Source organism: Coturnix japonica, chromosome Z (assembly GCF_054131305.1).
Source record: "Coturnix japonica strain WE chromosome Z, WE-NBRP24, whole genome shotgun sequence".
Classification (NCBI taxonomy): Eukaryota; Metazoa; Chordata; class Aves; order Galliformes; family Phasianidae; genus Coturnix; species Coturnix japonica.
In genome coordinates, this window is record NC_140702.1 from 60,554,659 (window position 1) to 60,574,968 (window position 20,310).

The following is a 20,310-nucleotide window of genomic DNA, read 5'->3' on the forward strand; positions in this document are numbered from 1 at the left end:
ACACCCCACCATTTCATCCAATGCCAGTGTCATGGCAGCAGTTCAGAGCAAGCAACTGGCTTCCCAGTGAGGCTGGGAACTGTTCAGGAGCCAAAACCTGACAGAAGGTGCAGGACTACAAGGGACTCGCTCAGAGATTCCCTGCTTGGAAATAAATCCCACAGCATTTCCCTTCATGCTGGTCCTGCATGCTCATGCACCACTGGAGCACTGATCAGCAGGTGCATGTAGCTGCTCTGGCTGCATGTGTATTAATACAAGACAGCAAAACTTGATGGGATGGCTTATAAGCTGCACAGGGCCAAATCTGGCTCACCTTCCCCAAGGGATCAGCTCCACCAAGGACTGAGAAGATGCACTGGCTTATGCCCAAGCTGAGCTTAGCACAAATACTGCTTAACTTTTCCATGATACATTAGTGATTCTAATAAATCCCCACATAACACCTTCATTAAGTGGGATTTACTGTAATATGTAATATATGCTTTATGCCTCACCTGCATAAACAGCCATGTTAACACTATAAATTACAGCATTCCTATTAATGGATTGCAGGCACCTCAACCAAGGTGAAATGCTTAATGGTTTTCAGCATGCACCCAAATTACAAGAAGTGTGGAGCAGAGTGGTTACAGAGTGCATGAGTGCTGTAAGCCTTGCAAAATTATTCTTCTAAAAAAAATAGAAAGAAGAAAAGATCTAACCTCCCAAAGTTTTGCATAGTGCAGCATTAGCACTAGACTTCAAGGATTGGTAAAGGAAATTGGCTCTGATTTTTTTGAGATATGCATTACATCATAGTCTTCTTTTAGGGCATTATGTCATTCCTGCTGAGACGCATTATCTCGGCTTGGCCCAGCATTAGCGATTTTTGCAGGCCTACTGCAGTGTTCCCAAAGCACTGCTGGGAACCACAGATTGAAATCTGAAACGTTTATCTTTTACAAAGCTGAAAAGGGGGAAAGATGTTAACATCAGGCATCACTGCCTTCTTTAACCCTCTCCTGACTCTGTTTCCTTCTGCATCTTGGATTTGATGTCTTTGAACATCCTGTACAAAAGAGGCAGCCTTTAAAAAGCCATGTTAGAGGGGCCATAATACAGTGTTTCTTCCCACTTTCTGAGCAATGCCTTTGCAGCCGCCTGAATAACACCTCCCTGATCTTTACAAGATGTCAACATGAATCACATTGTACTTATGTGCACTGACAAACAGTATTCCACAGACATAGTTAGAGCATACGTTGAGAATAAAAGGGGAATGCAGTGAAAGGCTTTCTTTGACTCAATTCTTATTAAAATTTTTATTTAGTATCAAGCAATCCTGATATTCTGTTTCTCAGAACATGTAGAAATCATCCCCACGTGGCTGGATCCACCCATCCTGATCCATCTGGGGACACAAAAGCTGAATTCCAGGAGGCTGATGCTGGAGAGCAGTCTTTGTGCAGGGAACTGAGCAGATATTATCTCTTCTGACTTCAACCATGAAATTAGCAGCCCATTTTGTCTCACTGCATCCAGGGCAGGATTAGAGGCTGCGCTATGGAGAGAACAGACAGGTGCTTTCAGGATAAAGCAAGGATATTCCCCAAACCCACGAGAATCCCAACACCTCCTTCACCACAAAAGCACAATTAGAAACGGGGGCTGTGAAAGCTAAGTGGAAATGGGAAACGTTCAACCGTGACTAAATTCCAATTCCCCTTCTTATTATAAACTGACTAATGCTATTCATTGGTGGGCTTTATTTTTCTGCTCCATTTTTTCTTAAATTATTTGTTTCAGTGAGTTGTCACATTTTGGTGCTTTAAGGCTCTCTGCTGCAGCTGAAGTATGTTTTCTAGAAAGACTGTAGCAGCAACAGTTTCATCATAAAGGAATGATTAGTGGCACAAGCAGAATTTGGGAGACGGGACATCATTTAATCCTGCCAGAAACTGCTTTCCCTCTTGGACTGAAAACATTTCCCTTTCTTCATTTCCTTTCAGATTGCGGCACCTGAATAATACAGCACTAGAGAGGAGAACGGGTCCTTGTGTAACACCTGTCATCCCCATTGCAAACTCCATGTTCATGAAGAGGACTCTCTAGCCCCAGCAGCCACTCTGCACAGGCAGAAATGTTATGTTTGGGGAGCTAAGTGCTGTTAGTACTTAACATTCCCAAGTGATGCATGTGGCAAGCTCCCCTCCTGCTGCTCTTCCTGGTTCTGACAAAGTAACTCAGCCTTAGATGTAAAGCTGTTACCTACAGGCAGGAAAATCCAGACTGTTTTGTTAAAAAGCCAGCCTCAAGAGGTGGAAAAATGGGTGAGTTTCTAGACATTTTCACCAAAAATACACTCATGGAGTTTTTGATGTTGATTCATTTCAGCAGGAAAAGGCAATGATGTGCTGTAATAACTCACCCAAGGGAAGGCAGTTACCCACCACCTGAAGCAGCAACAAAGCAGCCTGCAGACAGGTGGGATTACTGGCAGCTGAGTGCTCCAAAAGGTCGGGATCTGACGTTGTATATAACACGGGAGGAGACAATAGATTTGCCAAGGTGAAAAGCTATTACAGACTGGTGCTTTATGGGTCCTGCATGGCTCAGAATGCTTGGCCACAATTCACCAGCAGAGGAGAATATACTGATTTGAAAGATCCACACTTCCAAAAGCTGCTTTAGTTAAGGAACCACAGCAAAGTGCACTTAAAATTCAGAGCAAGTAAATACAAATACTTTTGCTCCACACCCTGAGGACTAGTAAAACTGCAGTTGTGGCACTATAAAATCACAGGGCCAAATTCTGCTTCTAATCAGCACGGCATAAATCTGGATTATCTTCTTGGACTCTAGAAGAGATACTTCACCTTATTTTGTGGGGACTCCTGAAGGTTTTGTGTTGGAGATGGCATTCTCACACAGGATGAGCCCACTGCTAGCAAGAGGTGCTGTAGCTGGACTTGATGATCCTAATGGGTCCCTTCCAACACGGTATCTCCTAGGATTCTATGATGGCCAGTGCCAGCTGACATCGCCTCAAGCAAGTATAAAGCTGCTGCCATCCAGGGAGATGTAGGTAGGGTTGCTCTAACTCACAGCTTCCCAGCAGACAGAACGTCCCTCTAAGACATGATGTGCCCTTGTGGCAGCAGGGTCCTTCCTTGCAGCAGGGTGCATGTCCTCTGAGTTCTTGCTGTCAGAAGGCAGTGGGCTCCACATCCCTCAATGCATTTGGGAAGCAGATCCTGCATAAGCAGCCCCACTCAGCTGCAACAAAAACAGCGAGGCCAAAGATTCTTACCAGAATTAGTTAATTTCACAGTCTTAAATATTTGTTTGCCTTCTGTCCTTCTCACTCCAGCATCCTCAGACATAATTTTCACAGGAGTTCTTTTGATTTTAATTAACTTTAAATTCCTTTTTCTTTTCATTGATGGTGTGAAATTAGAAGCTTGCTCCTGATTTCCCGCTGCCCAGCTCCGTTTTTACAACTGAGTGCCTTGACTGATTTTACTCTTCCCCGAGCTGTGAATCTCACTGGTGAATTTATACCTGCAGAAGACACCAGCCTGCTACAGTCCCATTGGGAATGCCTTAAAGCACGGGGCTGCAGCTCACAGCTTTAACTCTGGATTAGAAGGGGAAGGAGTTTTTATTAGCAAGAGGATCTGTTAAACAGCAAATTCTAAAAAATTCCGTATAGCATGATAAGTTTCCAAGGAAAAAAAAAAAACAATGGCAAAGGTATATAAAAGCTCATATTTAATTTTTGTGCTTTTGACATGCAGAGATTTGTTTTAGAACGCTGCATCAATTTCCATTTGATGCTGAAAACAAAACTTTTGTACTCATTATTTTGAAACACTTTAAAGCTGATCCAACTGCCCCCCTAAAAAGGTAAAAATGTTTTGGAGGACATTAAGCAATGCCAAAATGAAACTGAAATAGCTTTAAAAGGTCAGCTAGCATTTTGGCATTAGTTCAGTAACATTCTTCAGACTTTCTTTTTGATTATTTGGTGGCTTTCTCACCACTTTTGTTTTGATTGAGCACAGAATCACCAAGCTTGTTTTTCATCCAGAAGACATCCTGGTGGGACAGGATGCAAGTCCAAGGCCTTATGGTGGACACATGAATTTGCCATTCACTTCAGATCATCGTTTATTATCAGACCACAAAAACCTGGTTTTGGAGTGCCCAAAGCCTCTGGCTTTGCCCACAGTCACCCAGCTATGTCCTCAATCCTGATGAACCAGTATGTGTGTGCACTGTCTGTCACTGCGGGTGATCAGTTATGGACAACACATGCCTTGTGTACTATTTCACAAGAACGTATGTGGATCTGGTGAAAGCCCACGACAGCACTTCTATTGGTCTCTGCTTCTTGTCTACTCTGTACTAGTGTCACTGGAGATGGGAGTTTGGGGAGAGGACTCCTTTTTGATGAGGTTTCTTGACTCTCAGCGAGAGTATATGTGAGCAAAATAGATCTTATTTAAGTGTATCTGTAATGGACTACATCTGTCACTCATTTTACAGCCTTGTAACTTTCAGACTATGGAGAAAAATTCACTCTGGCTGAACACAGTCTAGTATCCGGAATCAACTTTCATTCCCTGGTATAAGGCTCAGCTCTCTGCCCAGTGCAACTTGAGCGTCTGGACAAGGATGTGCTAGTATTTATGGAGGCAAAAGTTGCTGCTATATTATGTTGCACTGTAACAGTAACCCTCAACTAGACATGTGTTCCTTGTTGCATCAGCATGCCGCCCTTATGGGTTGAACAGCCAGAACTGCAGAAGGTGAGTTTGAATGACACATAGGTACAGCACATAGGAACTAGTGCTGCAAGGCCTCTATGGCAGATGCTTTGCTTTTCCTCACAAAGTCACTGTCACCAAAACACAATGAAAGTACCCTTTTGTGCTGAGGGGCAAAATGTGGTGTACGCTGTTCACTCTTCCATACCTGTATTAAAAGGAATTGCAAGAAGATGATGAGTGGTAGTGCAAACAGCTGCCAACAGGGTTGGGCTCACACATGAGAGACAGGAGTGTTGAGGGCATCCTTACAAAGTGTGGGAATAGCTATCAAAGCACAGTGAAAGTTAGACTCTGATTCTGCCAGCAAAGCTGCAACAGCAGTGGACAGACTGTGTTTTACATGCAGATTCCCCTTGGGACTGTAGCAATGAGGGATAAAATGTGTTACATCTCAGCCAAAAAGAGACCCAGATCTGAAGCGGGCGCTGCAGCTGTGGGGTAATAGATCAGCTCTGGAAGTGTTGCCTCTGAGTATCCTTTTCTTGTGCCCAGGGTTCATGCTGCTGATGAAATGGCAGGAGGTCAGGCCCTCACTGCTTTGCCGCAAGGCCTAGGGGGCTGGACAGAGCTCCCTTGCCCTGACCAGGGTCTATGGGAAAAGACAGCCATTTTCAGCTCTACATCACATGTGGAGAAATTAATTTCAAAATCTGTGGAGATGCCAAAATAATATGGAATGACACCTGTCCTAGAGTACTGGTTGGATTGTCTTCACCTTCAAAGCCATCTTGCAAAGTCTGAGAGGGCTTTCTCTGCTTTCTCCTTCTCATTACATCTGACTACCTGTCCATGCTTCCTTCAGCATCAGTAGTATAACTACATACACACTGGCTGTAGCGCAGTGCCCAAGTAAAGCTGCATTCAAGCTATATGGGAGCAGAGCAAACTCAGCTGACACAATTTTAGGGATGAACTCAGTGAGGTGAAAAGATCATTTTTCTCTCCCGACATTTTCAACTGCTTAGTTGCTTAATTATCTGTTTCCAGAACGTCTCCCTATAAGCACCAGCAATTTTGTCCATTAGCAATTAGTGAAAACAGTTATTCTACTGAACTTTGTGCAGTTGAATAAATAGATTAATACTCAACCTTTTGAATGTGTCTACATGGGGCAGATTCTCAGCTGGAGCAAGCTGACTTAGCATTACTCAAATTAACATTTTACTTTTATACTTAAAAAGCAACTTGAAAATGACAAACCCTTTTTAAGAATGACTTTATTTCCTATATTACACTATTCTAGCAGTATGCTCTTTTGTCATGCAAATAATTTCAGCAGTGATCCAGTGAACAGATAAACTTCAGCCTTACAGATAAACTTCAGCCTTGCACATATTCGTGCTGTTGACATACAGAGCTTTATAAACAGCAACCACTAAAAATCTTCCAAAAGATGCCAGGTTGAAGTGAGCTTTAATGAAATCACCTTCACGCTAAATCTTCCTGCTCCAAATTATCATTACAATTTCAAACACAAGGACTTCTATTAAAGTTAGACCACAAGCGATAATTACACTGGACCATTAAAACTTGCTAATGGAGGATTCACATCACAAATGCTATAGTGTTATTGGATACATTTTTTATCATCTGTGTAAAGATACCCAGTCACTCCAGAAAGCAAACAATCCTGCTCTGCCTATCAAAGACTCCGCAATACATCATATTCAGCATTTACGAGTTATCTGTTCCTGCATAAAAATAGGGAATAGTAAAAGAGGAGATATTACATACTTTAAAATAAAAGAATTCTTCAGGAACATCTACAGAAAATAAAAAAATCTGAGATAAGTCTCTTTCCCCTTTCTCTGAGTTTTCCCTTGCAATTCTCATAAGCCATATATAATCACATCTCTGAGAACTTATCCTTGCTATTTTAAAACTGTTTCAACTTTATGCAGATGTGCATGACTTCTTTTCCTGAGGACTGCTCATTTGTTACAGAAATAGTGCCTTTTTTACCTTATTTTAAATTATTATTATTATTATTATTATTACAGTGCAGTGGGACCAGCTGCATCTGTGCTGTTGTCTGTACAATCTCTGTGCAGCTCTCCTCTGCCATCGCCTGTCGGACAGCTCAGAAGAGACTGGAAATCATGAGTGCACATGGCTCCAGCCGCAAAACATGAGCTAGCTGATTGGGTATCTCACAGCCTGTGTGGCAGGTCAGCCTAACCAAACTCAGAGCCTCCAAATGCAAGGGCAAGTCCTTGACCAGAACAAGGCATACATGGAGAATGTGTAGGCCCAGCACTGGCCTCAGACGCACCCATATCTGGGCCATATCACCTCCATGGCCAGGGGCACTTGCTGTAAATGGAGATTTCACAGCTAAATTTAGGAGGCTACAGAAGCCAACCTGAGATTCTCCATCACCAACTCCATGTAAGCTCAAGCCATGTGCAAGCCCACTGTGCTCCCTTTAGAGCAATTGATGCAGATTGCCAACCTCCACTGAGTGTGGAGGAAACATAGGCAGGGAAGGCTGTCAGCATGCAGAGGGAGATGTTCAAAGTCTGGGAGGGAAGGAGACAGCCTTGGTACAGGTGCCCTGGCTGAGTCCTGGCCCAGCAGCTCCTGGCACTTCCCTAAGGGCCAATGTGGGCTGAGGCCTCCTCTCAGCACATGGTTCAGCCACCTTCAAGCTGGACACAGGCACAGTTCATGGCAAGGCACTGGATCACCAGGATATTTGTTCACTGAGGAGACACAGCTGCCCATCCTAAAACAGTGCATTTTACATTTCCAACTCCCTGCTCCATAGGTGTAGTCATAACTCACCACAGCCATACAGATATTCAAACAGCTGTAATTCACTTCAAGCTCTCTCTCTTTGTTTGCTTGTTCAAAACATATTATCAAACACCGTTTTCCTGAGCTGGCTATTTAAATCACTTCTCACATTTGTTTCTATTCTCTCTATTATCATTAATGTTTATACTATTCATAGACTGGGTGCTCTGTAAAACAAGGACATAGCCATGCTCTCTCAGCTGCAAGGTCTTTCTGAAGGCAACATTCTTCAGCCAGTCTGGGCTTTTTAACAGCACTTCAAGGGCCTCATCTACTGTCAGTGGATGGTTGTTGCTCCTGCAGTTCAGGACATGTGAACCTGAGCACCAAGTGCCAACTAAAGGGAAAAGGGCTGCCAGGCTATGGCTTTCTTACAGCTATTTCTGAAACGTGCCATTTAAGTTAAACGAACCCCTGGTTCTTTTCCCCATTCAATCTGAAATGCTTCCCACAGTGCTGATGAGATAACATTTCTGGAAGCATCGTGTTTCAGCAGCTCTGAACTTAACAAATGAGTAACACACGAGCCATATGTTCAGAAATTATTTAGGAAAATTTGGGGAAAACCTGTCCCTGTAAGAATGTCCCTTTCCTTACTTTATCTGCTACTGCATGCCCCAAGTTGGATTGAATTCCTCCAAGCTATTAAGCTGAGTGTGCCTTTCTGACCACCATCAAAGGCCACAAGAGTGTTCCCAGACAAGCAAGAAATGTGTAGCACATAGCACAAGCTGTGCATGGCTCTTGTTCCCAGTGCTTCATGGACCCACATTGACTCCAGCCATAGTTCAGCCACAGGGCCCTGCAGCCTCTGCCCAGTCTGGTTTGTCCCAAAGGCATGCCCGTGCCTAGCCAGTGTAGGTTCCTGAAAGGCAGGTCCTGTTTGGATCAACCTGATCACCACCTACAACTAAGTGACCTTCCTGGTAGATGAGGGAAAGGTTGCAGTGCAGTCTGCCTAGACTTTAGCAAGGCCTTTGACTATGTCTCTCAAAGCATTCTCTTGGAAAAGCTGCCCACCCATGGCTTGGACAGATGACAGAGTTAATTGCTGGTGATAATTGCCTAATAATCAGATTATAGAATCATAGATCATAGAATCACAAGGTTGGAAGGGACCTACAAGATCACCTAGTCCAACTGTCCTCCCATTACTGTAGCTACAGCAAACCACTAAACCATATCTCGGAGCATTCGAGGATGATGAAAACACTTAGCAAACAAAGGAACTAACACTAGCCTGATCTCCCAAATCTTTGCAAATCTAGTGGAAGTCCAGAGGAGTAAAATGTAATGGCAAATTGTTTAAACTGAAAAGCTCAACAGGGTTAAGTGATGGCAGTAATGTGAACGCACATACACACATACACAAAATATGTTACCAAGCATGTCTGGACTGCCACACAGAGGACTGCAGGGACCTGCAGAAATATCCACGAAATAGTCCTCAGAGTCAATGGACAATGTAATTAGATTTTCTTTTTGCAGATAAAAGGAAGAGATAACCCATAAAATATTTTAGTCTATTTGGTAGCAATGTTTTCAACGTTTTCCACAGTGTATATATAATAAGTGCTGCTTACAATTTATCATCATACCACATAAACACTCCATCTTAAAGGTACAAGCTCTTTTTCTTTCACTTGCATTACTTAGCTATTGGTTATACTGGAGACTGAATTTGCCCTACAATCTATTCCAAAATACTTTATTTTTTTCTATGAATGTATTTTCCCCATGAATATAGAAGTCATTGCTCAAAGTGCAGTTCTGTGCACTTCTGGCATTCACATTTATAAAAAGATGCTGATGCTCTCAAGATATTGAAGACAAGGGCTGTATAAATGATTTCGGGGCTGAAAAAAAGTACAGGGAAAGACTTTGGGAGTCTTGTTTGCACACTAAAGTGTGCAAAGCGACATTCTCTGAGGCTTCATTAGGTAGTGAAAATGCTGAGTCCTAGAGACCCTTCTAAGTTCAAGAAGAAGTGCACTGGAAAAACTAGTGAGTAGAAATCTAAGAAGGAAATTCAACTACAGGAAAGATCACCATTTTTAAGCAAAGTTGGTAGCAACAAACAAACATGGAAAGTTAATACTAATCAGGAGCAAGCGGCTTTGTAAGAGTTTTGTCTTGCAAAGTTAGAAGAACGTGTGAACTGCAATTGGTGTCCTTCAGTGCAGAGAAATACAAGTCAGGAGGAAGTATTTTTCTCTTGCCTTAGACTTGGTGATTAGAAGATGTCTAATCCGCAGACATGAAAACAAATTCAGACTCACCACCCTCGTGTTTTCTCATGCCCACTTAAAAGCCATGGCAAAAATCACCCAATGACACCTCTGATACACTGAAAAACAAAATGTTTTGCACCAGAAATGAAAGCAGATAATTTTGTAAAGGTCAGATTCTCCTATCTGAATGCCACAGGCAGCCTCATCTGCTCATCTTACTTATTATAAGAAATTAATAAAACCATTACCTCACCAAGCCTACTCTGGACAGATGGTTATCTTGCTAAATAGATGGCTTAACATAGCAGATCAGCTTCATGCTGGGGCAGGAGTCCAGAATATTTTTGATCTGTTGTCTAGAAGCTGCTGTGACCACTTTCCCTCCCTTCTAGGAACAGCAGGGATTTTTTTGTTCAGACAGGTAGTGATGGAAAAGGCTGTCCAGTAGAAGCAGACACTTGGTTTATGAATAACACAGGTGTTAGCCACTCCTGTAGCAAAAATTAAAAGCTACCTCTCCAAAACCGTTATTTAGAACCACCAGAATGAGATGTTGTTTCTTTGTTTTTGTAATACTTCAAAGATCACAGAAAAATACAGTTGTAACTATTTTCTGATGCTGCTCCTTGGAACTATTATTTTTAGTCTATGCAATTCTCCTCCAACTCTGAATTTTTGGCAATGCAAAACAGTTGCTAGGCCAGGAGTTAATGATTATGAGATAAGCATTTATCTCACTTGGTGCCATGTCGGCTTGTTCTACTTTCAAATATTATTTGCTCTTATGCATGCTGTTCTTCTGCCAAAGCCGAAGAAAAATTAGTATTCTTTTTCCAAGACAGAAAGCACCATAACTTGATTCCAATTAACAGTGTGGGTTTTAAGTACAATCTTTGTATTGCTTCTTATTTTTTACTCTCATTTATCACCATTGTGTACTTGTCATCTGTTATTCTACACTCTTCCAACTCTTTTCCCATATCTGAAGATATGCTTGTGGTAGGGACATCTTGAGCACAAAATGAATTTTCAAGCTCTTGTTTGAAAGGACAGGGGTCCTTTCAGAGGTTATATTGATTTTCTGGCATGCTTATGCACATTCCAGAATGGTCCCAATTACAGACACTTACAAAGTAGATTTCCCCTGTGCTGTACCCTGCAATCCATTTGAATTCCCTTTCATTTTCTGTTCTGCAGGATGGAGCTTCAGGTTACTGTCAGGCAACCTGAGCTGTTCACTGCTTCCCAAGTGCTGCTGTTCGCTGTGCAGAGGAACACAGCAACTGTGTGAAGGATCAAAAGAGAGCATAAACCTCTGCTCCTGTAATTTACCTAAGAATTGTTTGTCGGTGTCTTTTATTCTCGATGTAAGTGGATTGATTCAAGGATGAAAATGGAAGGCATTTCTCTCTACAGAGCACATTTCAGTTTCATAGGACTTTTCTCTCTCTAGAAGTGAGCCACAAAGATATCAGCCAGTGTCATGTATAAGTAATCCCACATGTGTTTTTTTATTTTATATCTGATAACTGGAATTCTGTAGAATTCAAAATCATATTTGAATTATGTTTTCCTTTCCTATACTGGAGTAAGAAATGCAGAACACAGGGAGTTCCCCCCACCTCAGTAGAGATTAATCTGTAAATCCAGGTTACGCTGGTCAGAGCACTCTCATGGTCTGGTTTTCATGCTCTGGTTTTCATGATCAATGCCTTCCACAAACATGGTTTGCCTCTGCCTGGGTGCCTCTGATCCATAGCTTATATTTTTTCTCTTTTTTTCATTGTTTACTGTTTCTGTAAGTTTGAATCTGAGTCCCAATCTACTTCTTAATTTGTCTCACTTTTCCACTGACCTAATAAAGATATTTTTTAAAATTAAAAAATAAATTACTTCATAGCTAAAAAGAACTATTGGTTGATTCATGCTTTTCTTTTTCAATATATGTTATAATTGTTAACAAAGTAGTCTAACTGGTATTCCTGTGAGACAAATCTCATTTTTATTTCCCCTTGATATATAGAATTTACTGAAGTCCAAACTGATTGATACTGTTCCAGGTTTTCAGTAGCTAAACTCCATCAAAACCAGAAAAAATATATTTCTAAATGTTTTTGTCATGTTTTTGCCTTTTTGGTTGTGAAGTGGCAGAAAACATAAGGAAGAGTCTGTGAGTGTCTCAATCCATTACGTATTTATCAAATTGAAGTACCTAACCCACACTAAAAATGGCAGGGTTAAATTAACTCTTGTGATACACAGAAGAGCATTCCTCAGAAAACTGGCATTCAGCTTCATATATGAAGCTATGAAACCACGAATCCATGTTTATGTCTGTTCAAAACTGCACAATAAATTGGATGTGCTTTGAGTTTTGCAGCAAGAGGGATTTAGAGTATAAAAAATAAATGGTAACATTTCTAGCAATAAATGCCAAACATTTAAAAAGCACAGCAGGTAAGAACATTTTAGTAAGAGGGGCTGCCTGCTAAAATGACAGGCCCTAAAAGTATTTTTTTCCTTTTTAATTTTCTCTAAAGAAAATAGTAATAGGGCCAAGGAAATAATCTAAACTGATACATAAAATCTGCTTTAACTGGTTCTCTGCCTTGAGGTATATAATCAAGACTAAAAAGCACAACATAAAACCTCGGCAAGAATATCAGAAATAATGGCATTTCGCTGCTTCTTCAGCCCCTCTTGTTCTTATTGGTGATGATGTCTAACATAAGAAAAATTGTTGAGTAGAAATGTTACAGCTTATTCCTACTCTTTAGGAATAAATACAACCTTCTGGGCAGATAGCACCCTGCCAGCTGCACCTGGAGCCATGCAAGTGTACACTGACTTCCTTTTATTAAATACGCTTTGGGATCAGAGGATGGGTCAGGACTTTAGAAGCTTTTTAAGTCCCTTTAATCCATGCAAAGGTGTAGATCTGAGAGCAGCAAAGGAAACTGTCTGTAATTACACACATTTCACCCAAACCTGCAGTAATGCCTTCAGCCATGCTTTCGTATCTGTGCAGCAGGGCGCCCTGCAACCTGCAGCAGCATATGAGCACACTGCAGATGCATGCTTGCATCAGTATCTATTAATTGCCTGCAAAAATGTGTTTAAACTAAGAAAGCAGGATCCTTACCACCTAACCTGCTGGCCCATCAAATTAAGGTGCCTAACACAGCAGGGTCTGAAAGTAAACACCCAGGCTCTATGCAGCTCAGCTTGGCTTTTCCAAAGTCTGCTGCTTGCACAGCAGCACAACCTATTAACACAAGGATATGTTGCTTCAAAGGCATCAGGGAGTCTGGGCTAGCAGGGTCCAGAGCCCATTCAAGACTTCCTCCTCAGGTCTGAAAAGCATAGGTAACCTCCTGTATGCGGAACAGGGCCAGGGATTGGGGTTGGAGCTTCGTGATCCTTGAGGTCCCTTCCAACCTGGGTCATTCTGTGATTCTGTGATCTGTGATTCTGTATATGAACTTCTCGCATGAAGATGTATTAGTGTGATAGTCACCTTATACCAAAGGTATGCATAGTGTTGTGTTCTGATTGAAACCAGCTCTAAATTTTCTATGACATATAAGCATGCTGAGCAGCTTTCTAGTAGACATTCTTTTCATTCTCTTTTTTAAAAAGCTCCTGGTAATGGTAAATGATTCTTCCAGCTACTTCAAGTGGCAACTGGCTGTTCCAAGAGGGAAGCTTGCTACGCCTGCCAATGGTTCAAAATCTGGCACAGACACGGTGGACAGTGAGGTCACTCATTCGATCATGATGCTAGCTGGTGCAGTTCCACTTTTTCTCCCCAAAAGCTCCTCTCCTTCTGCACTTCTACACTGCAGTCACAACAACTCAAGGTAGGAAAGGGTAACTGCAGTGATAGCATAGGACAAAATGTGTGGCCATCAGTGTTGCCTCTCCACCAGCTCCCAGTGAAGGTGGGATCTGTCTCTGAGCAGAGCATGCGTTCTTCATACTTGAATCCACACAGGATGTGCAGAGGACCGTGGGAGTTTGGCCAGTACTGTTAGTGTGACCACCTGTTAAAACACCTTCTTTCTTGAAATGTGCAAATTTTCAAAATTGATTTAAATTAAGTAGTTAAAAAGTCACCAAAGTGACGGACAGAGGTTGAGGCTGCATAAGCATTATCTCCCTTAGGAAAGAAGAGAAGCAACAGATAAATGAGACAAGAGAAAGAATAGGATGGTTTTGCTAGGACATTGTAGTGACTGTCCAGCTCAGCAGTGCAGTTAAACATTAGTCATATGGCAGTAAATGGATTCTGATTTCTATGATTTAAAAAGAAAGGTGCTTTAGAACTCCTGACAATCCAAAATACACCTTTAAAAATCACATCCTACAACAACTCTGAGACAACAAAATGAAGAAAACAATAGTGTAGTACAAGGAGAAAAGAATGACAAACATATTTCAGCTTCTAAAATGAACTTCAGCTGTTACTGCGGTCTCTTTCCATTTCCCAAACCCAGAAACAAACAGAAGGAAAAATATGCAACTCTAAGGGAACATTTATTTTAAAAATTGTCTGGCTATTTGCTGGAACATCAGAGAACTGAACAGCTAAATACTGTGTGTCAACCAAAAAAGGAAATGACAAATGAACAAAGGCTATTTTTGGTGGGACTATATATAAAAACAACAATAAAAAACAAAGACCTGAAATATCAAAAATTCAGTTTATTGTGTTTCACCTTCTGACCCCAATCATGAAAGCAGTTCCATGCCCCAACTGTTTATGTAGACCTCCCTGCCACATAGGTAGACAACAGATCTAGCTGAAACAATTATACCATTGCCCAGGAAGGATTACTGCTGCTGTACTCTACAGAAAGAAAACAATGGTAAAATACTGAAAAAAAATTGTGAGGGCATTCAAGAAATAATTATCCTGTACACCCTGTCTCAGCAATCAGATATTTTCCTTGAAGCTGAACAGCTTTCTTAAGCACTTTACAAACCAAACCCCATAACCCCATTTGCCTGCTGGCTCCCCTCTGCTCTTCCTCTCCTCCACTCTTTCCAGGATGTGGCTGCAGTTGCCAAGAATGTCTCAGAGTGAAGACAGAACATGATGAACTTGTTTTTTCCATGTACCACAGAGTGGAGTCTTGTTTCCATCTGGCCAGCTCACGGCTTCATTCTGCAAACAATTTCAGGTTTGAAACTCTCTTTGAATGACACAGGAGAAATGTTTTGGTCTTGTCCATCTCCAGCATCAGGACTCTCATGACAATGGCCTCTACCTGTCATATGTTCCCACCTTCTTCTCTTTCTCTTCCACGCAATATGAAAATCTGCAAAAAAAATGTCATCAAGTGCCAAGAGTGCAGTGATTCCTCTTAGTACACAAATCCTGTTCTGTGAACAGGTAACACTACACAGTGTTTTAATTCGTTCTTCAGGAAGAAGTTTCAGCATCATTTTTTATCTTCTTTCTTAAAAAAAAAAGAATAATCTGCCTTAAGGATATCACCACCTCTGGTTTTCTTCTGCTTTCTCCTTTTTATAACTGGTGAGGATCATTACTCAAGGTAATGAGGTTAAAAACTCTTCAGTTTCTGAGCTTTCAGTCTGAAAGTAGTGCTTTTTCTAAGTGGCTGAAGCTCATGCAAGTCGAAGCCATAAGTAGCCACAAAGCCCAAGTGGAACAGCTTCAGTTTTTGCTTTTTTAGGGCCTACATGCTGTCCAAGTAGCAGAGAGATAAAAGTGAAGAAGAAAGAGGGTAATAAACATACTTAGAGATAAGGGGTTCTGTCATGAGAGAACTGCTGTTAGAAAAGGAAGAGAAAAGATGAACACAGTAGAATGTGGAAAACTAAGAAACAAAAACAACACAATCTGAGTGTTTTAAAAGTCACGGGGCACTTTCTGTGACTGAGAAGGAAACAGGACCCAAAGGCAGGTTTACAAAACTTTACTAAAGTTTAGTCACGATCATGATACCTCTCCTCCGTGAGGAAGGTAAATGAGAGGAAGAGAGACACCCTGATTAAAATCTGCAGCAGTTCATGTACAATTTCCAACAAAACGCTCCTCAGGCCTATCAAATCTTATAATTACATCAGCCCTCCACAATCCTCCCTGCATTCCCACACACAGAGCTCCTGGTGCTGGACAGGTGCAGCCCAGGGCTGCCTCAAGGCCTCTGTTTGTGTTCACAAGGACCTTGCTCTCCTCTAGTGATCAAAACAGGGCTCTGGGTGTTTTTGTCACACAGTCAGTTTTGTGCTTCTGGTACATCCTGAGAAAGTGTTCAGGATGGTGTTTACAGCTCTGTCAGAGACAAAGCAATTGGTGCCTGCCTTCCAGGAGAACAGCTTCCAGCAAGCTCTTTCCATGCAGAGCAGGGCCGAGCAATTAGCCCTTTCCTCACAGGAGCTTACAGGTGTTTTGGGACAGAGAGAAGACTGAACACTGGACAGGGAGAGTGAGCAGATAGAACTACATGACAAAATGAGGCTGGAAGGCTCCCCAGAGAGAAAGCTGCAGCAGGAGGGAAATCCAGTGGATTTTAAAGGGGATTTGCAGGATGAGTGGTAGTTTAGTAACTGTTCTGGAAACGGTGGACAACTCCCTCACTACTGCTGAAACCAGATGTTTCTGATTTCAGTTCATTGTTGCAAGTGTTTTTACATGATCTTTAAAAATGCATGAAAGATGAGAAAGAGTTGAGCCAACTTCCCACTCACCAGACATCAAATTTCTAGCTTTCTGTATTTCCAGAATTGTTCTCCAGTGTATTTGGAATTGACCTGACTGCCCAGAGCTGGTTAGTAGTGCTTGAATACCAGTGTTCATATCTGAATGTTTACACCCATCTGTATTTTCCCCCTGTACTTCTGACAATGTCCAGCTTTCCCAACACTAGCCGTCTGGAAAATCTTTTACATTTAATGCTTTAAGTTGATAACAGGTTCTGGATAATCAGCACTACCACAATGGGGATCCTGAGCTAATCCTCATTCCTTTTGAACTCTTAACAGCTCTCTGCCAAAAGTATCTTTTTTCTCTTTTCCCAATTTTTGATACAGATCAAGATCTTTGTTGCAAAGTAGTTTTGTTCCTGGAGAAAAATCAAGAGATTTTTCTATTTCATTCCTTTCTCTCTCTCTTTTTTTTTTGTATACTCAAAATCAACTTGTTATGACATTTCCAACCAGAACTCTCATCACAATGGTTCCTACTACAGTTTAAAGAGGAACTTATCACAGAATCACAGAACTGTGGAGGTTGGAAAGTACCTCTGGAGATCATTTAGTATAACCCCATGCTAAACAGGCTCCCTACTGTAGGGTTGTAGAGGGAAATGTCCAGGCAGGCTTTGAATATCTTCAGTAAAGGAGAGTCCACAACCTCCCTGAGTAGCCTGTTCCAGTGCTCTGTCACAGTAAGTTTTTCCTGGTGCTTATATGGAACTTCCCGTGTCCCAGTTTTCACTTGTTGCCCTTTGTTCTTCCATGGTGCACCACTGAAAAAGAGTCCATCCTCAACTTCACTCTGGCACTTCAGATAAACGGTGATGTGATCTCTTCTCAGCCTTCTCTGGGCTGAACAGAATATGTGCTTAACAAATCTAGGGCAGTGGATGTTCTTGACAGGGAACTTGACTGCTTATGGAAGCCTGCTGTAGGTTCTATATCTCTTGAAGTCTTTAGAACACAACTGGATAGTCTTGTCAGTCATGTTCTAGCCAGGCATAAATAGCTTCATGCATTTTATGGAGTCATGAAACAGTTTGGGTTGGACAGGAATTTAAAGATCATTTACTTTCAACCTCATTTTGTAGAAATCTGCATTGGACTTGTGTGAGAGATCTTTCATGGTCATATCTGGTTTCAGATCTGTATCTCAAACTGGATTCAGTACCAGTAAAGGTTTATATCAGTAAGCAATGTGGCCCAGAAGAGTGAGTGCAAGATACCGAAGTCCCAGATGCAGGTAATATCTGTGAAAAGGCCCTCTTTGATATCTCTGAGTTTTAGATGACATCTTCAGAGGGTGAGCACAGTGCAAACAGTATTTAGTGACCAGGAATGTCACTTTTAGCAATTATTAGGTGACACTGCCCTCAGACGGTCAAGACAGAATAGGCAAATTCTAGCTAAATCTTAAAAAAAAAAAAAAAAAAAAAAAAAAAGGCAGAGTTTAACAATCAGAGAAATACATTTAAAATAGCACAGTGTAAGTAAATTCATATTTGCTCTGTCATACTGAACATCTGAGGAAAACTGTATTTCCTTGCTCATAGCTATTAGTATACCAGAGTACAAATATTCCAACTTAGGAAAAAATGCAAACTTGCACCAAGGGTCAAGGTGGAAGGTTCAGACACAGGCAACCCTGATGCTTTTTCAACTTCTATTTTTGCTGAATTCAACCTAGCAAGGAGAACAATGTGCTCTATGGAATCAGACCTTCAGATGAAAAGCAAGAACGGGGAAAAAATTAAAAGGAAAAACCCTGCTCCACATAAAACCTTTGTACCATAGCTAAATTTGTCTAGAAAGTTAGCATTAGAGAAATTAAATGGGCACTGCAAAGTCCTCCATTAGTTGAGGGAATATTATGTTAACATCAGATACAGAATGCAATTAGGTTTTTATAGCGTATTTTATGCTCAAGGTATGAGAGTGCTCTGCACAGCGTGGTACTGAGGAAGAAGTAATGGGCTATATGACAGCTCGCAGGCAGTGAGGGGCAATGGGGAAGCAGCCAAAAGAGCCTACAGGAGCAGATTTAGTCTTCTATTTTCTTTCTATGGGTATTGGTATCCTTGTGTGGATTTCATATTTATGTGCTTTCTGCAAAATCAACATGGTCATGTCATCCCAGAAACAGTGACACAGTCTCAGAGGGACAGATCAATAAGCTGCTTTGAGCCATGGGCAGGATGGGACCAAGCCCCAGGGCCTGTTCCTCAGCTATATCAGGGTTGTGTGTATCCTCAGGGGCCCTGATGCACCATGAGGCCCATGTTTGGATTGGATACCTGATGTACCCAGCATAGCCTCAGCAGGCATTCAGACTGCAATGTGTCAGAGATAATTTATGTTTGTGCTTGCAGATGGGATCCATCACTCTCCCACAATGCCCACGCATCTCCTCTGGTCATGCAGGAACCCTGAATGAGCCACACGGAGGCATCTGCTCTGGGGGTGCCAAAGTTTGTGAAACCATAGACAGCTGTGAAGTTGTCAGCTCCTTCTGTTCTGTTTAGAAGGACTTGAGTCAGGAAGATAAATCATACTGCATAGAATGGGACACATAAAAAAATCCTCCAGATAGATAGAAACTCAAAGGAACTCTCCTGAAACCCCAGGGTGTTAAATCTGGAGTGGGTGAGGTCAGAAAAAAACTACCAGGCATGCTGTACTGCAGTAGGAAACCACCATTTTCCCTTCCTTACTGTTGAAGTATCTGATACTGCCTTCCTGCTTAACCAGTCTAAACCAAAAAGACGCTTCAGTCTAAACCTCCAAGCTTTCATGGGAGGTTTTAATATTAAACAAAGAGAGCCAGGACCTAAATCTTTTCATACATCTTCTAAGAAAACAAGTAAATACAGTGGGCTCATATTTCAGTTCAGCAGATAAAGGGTGGTTGCACTTTGAAAATATGGCTGACGGCAGGAAAAAAATGTGCTCCTTTCATATACTCTCCATAAGGTCATTTCTGTAACCAAAAGAAAACTAATCCTCTTGCACTGGATAACAGACTTAGCCAGCCACTAATTTTACTGCCTCAGACAAAGGTAGAATTCAAAGATGAAAAGTGCTAGATACCTCATAATGCTTTAAGAGGATTGAACTGAAAGAACCTTGGTAAAGAAAAACAGAAGAAAACAGAGAAATGTGGAGGGGAAAAGTAGATGAGGAAGAGAAGTGCCTCCTAAGGGGAGATGCTTTTCCTTCTAGATTTCTATTAGCACTTGTATGCTGATCTGCCATTCAGCTGTTGCCACCTGACAAGAATTATGGAATGACTGTGCAGCATGTGTGCTGTAGAGGGCACAGTGCTGGCCTTTTCCAATAGACCTCCTTCTGCTACACTGGTCCTTGCCTTGGCTGCAGTGGGACAAAGCACTGCAGTTGAAGAAATCCTGGTCTAGGCTACAAGAACTCCCAAACTCTCCCAGCAATTGTAAAACTAGATGCCCACCAGCTTTTCTGCAATGGCTTTTCACTTTGTGTAAATGAACAAGAAATAAGAAGGACAAAGAGCCTTCTACTTAAACAGACAAATCTGTTGACTAAACAAAAGGAGAGACTCAGAGTAATTACAGCTGACTTCCTTTGTGACCTCTGTCACCTCTCTGAAATGAAAAGTTTGAGACATTTAGGGAATAAATATATTTTCCAATATTTGAAAATGATAGTCTTGGTAAATTCGTTCTTCAGTATCTATGTGAAACAGGGATAATATCTCTCTCCTGCAGAAGGGT

At 41.6% G+C, this 20,310-nt stretch overlaps 1 long non-coding RNA gene across 3 annotated transcripts in view; it reads right to left on the reverse strand.

Moving 5' to 3' along the window:
- Positions 1–1,275: 1,275 nt before the first annotated feature.
- The window catches only part of LOC146754119 (uncharacterized), a 72,641-nt gene continuing 53,606 nt past the window's right edge, over positions 1,276–20,310 (reverse strand). For all 3 annotated transcript variants that reach the window (XR_014939755.1, XR_014939754.1, XR_014939756.1), the window contains 2 exons: positions 2,859–3,258; positions 1,276–1,543 (listed from right to left, as the gene is read on the reverse strand). This is a non-coding gene — a long non-coding RNA (uncharacterized LOC146754119). The remainder of the gene's footprint in view (positions 1,544–2,858; positions 3,259–20,310) is intronic.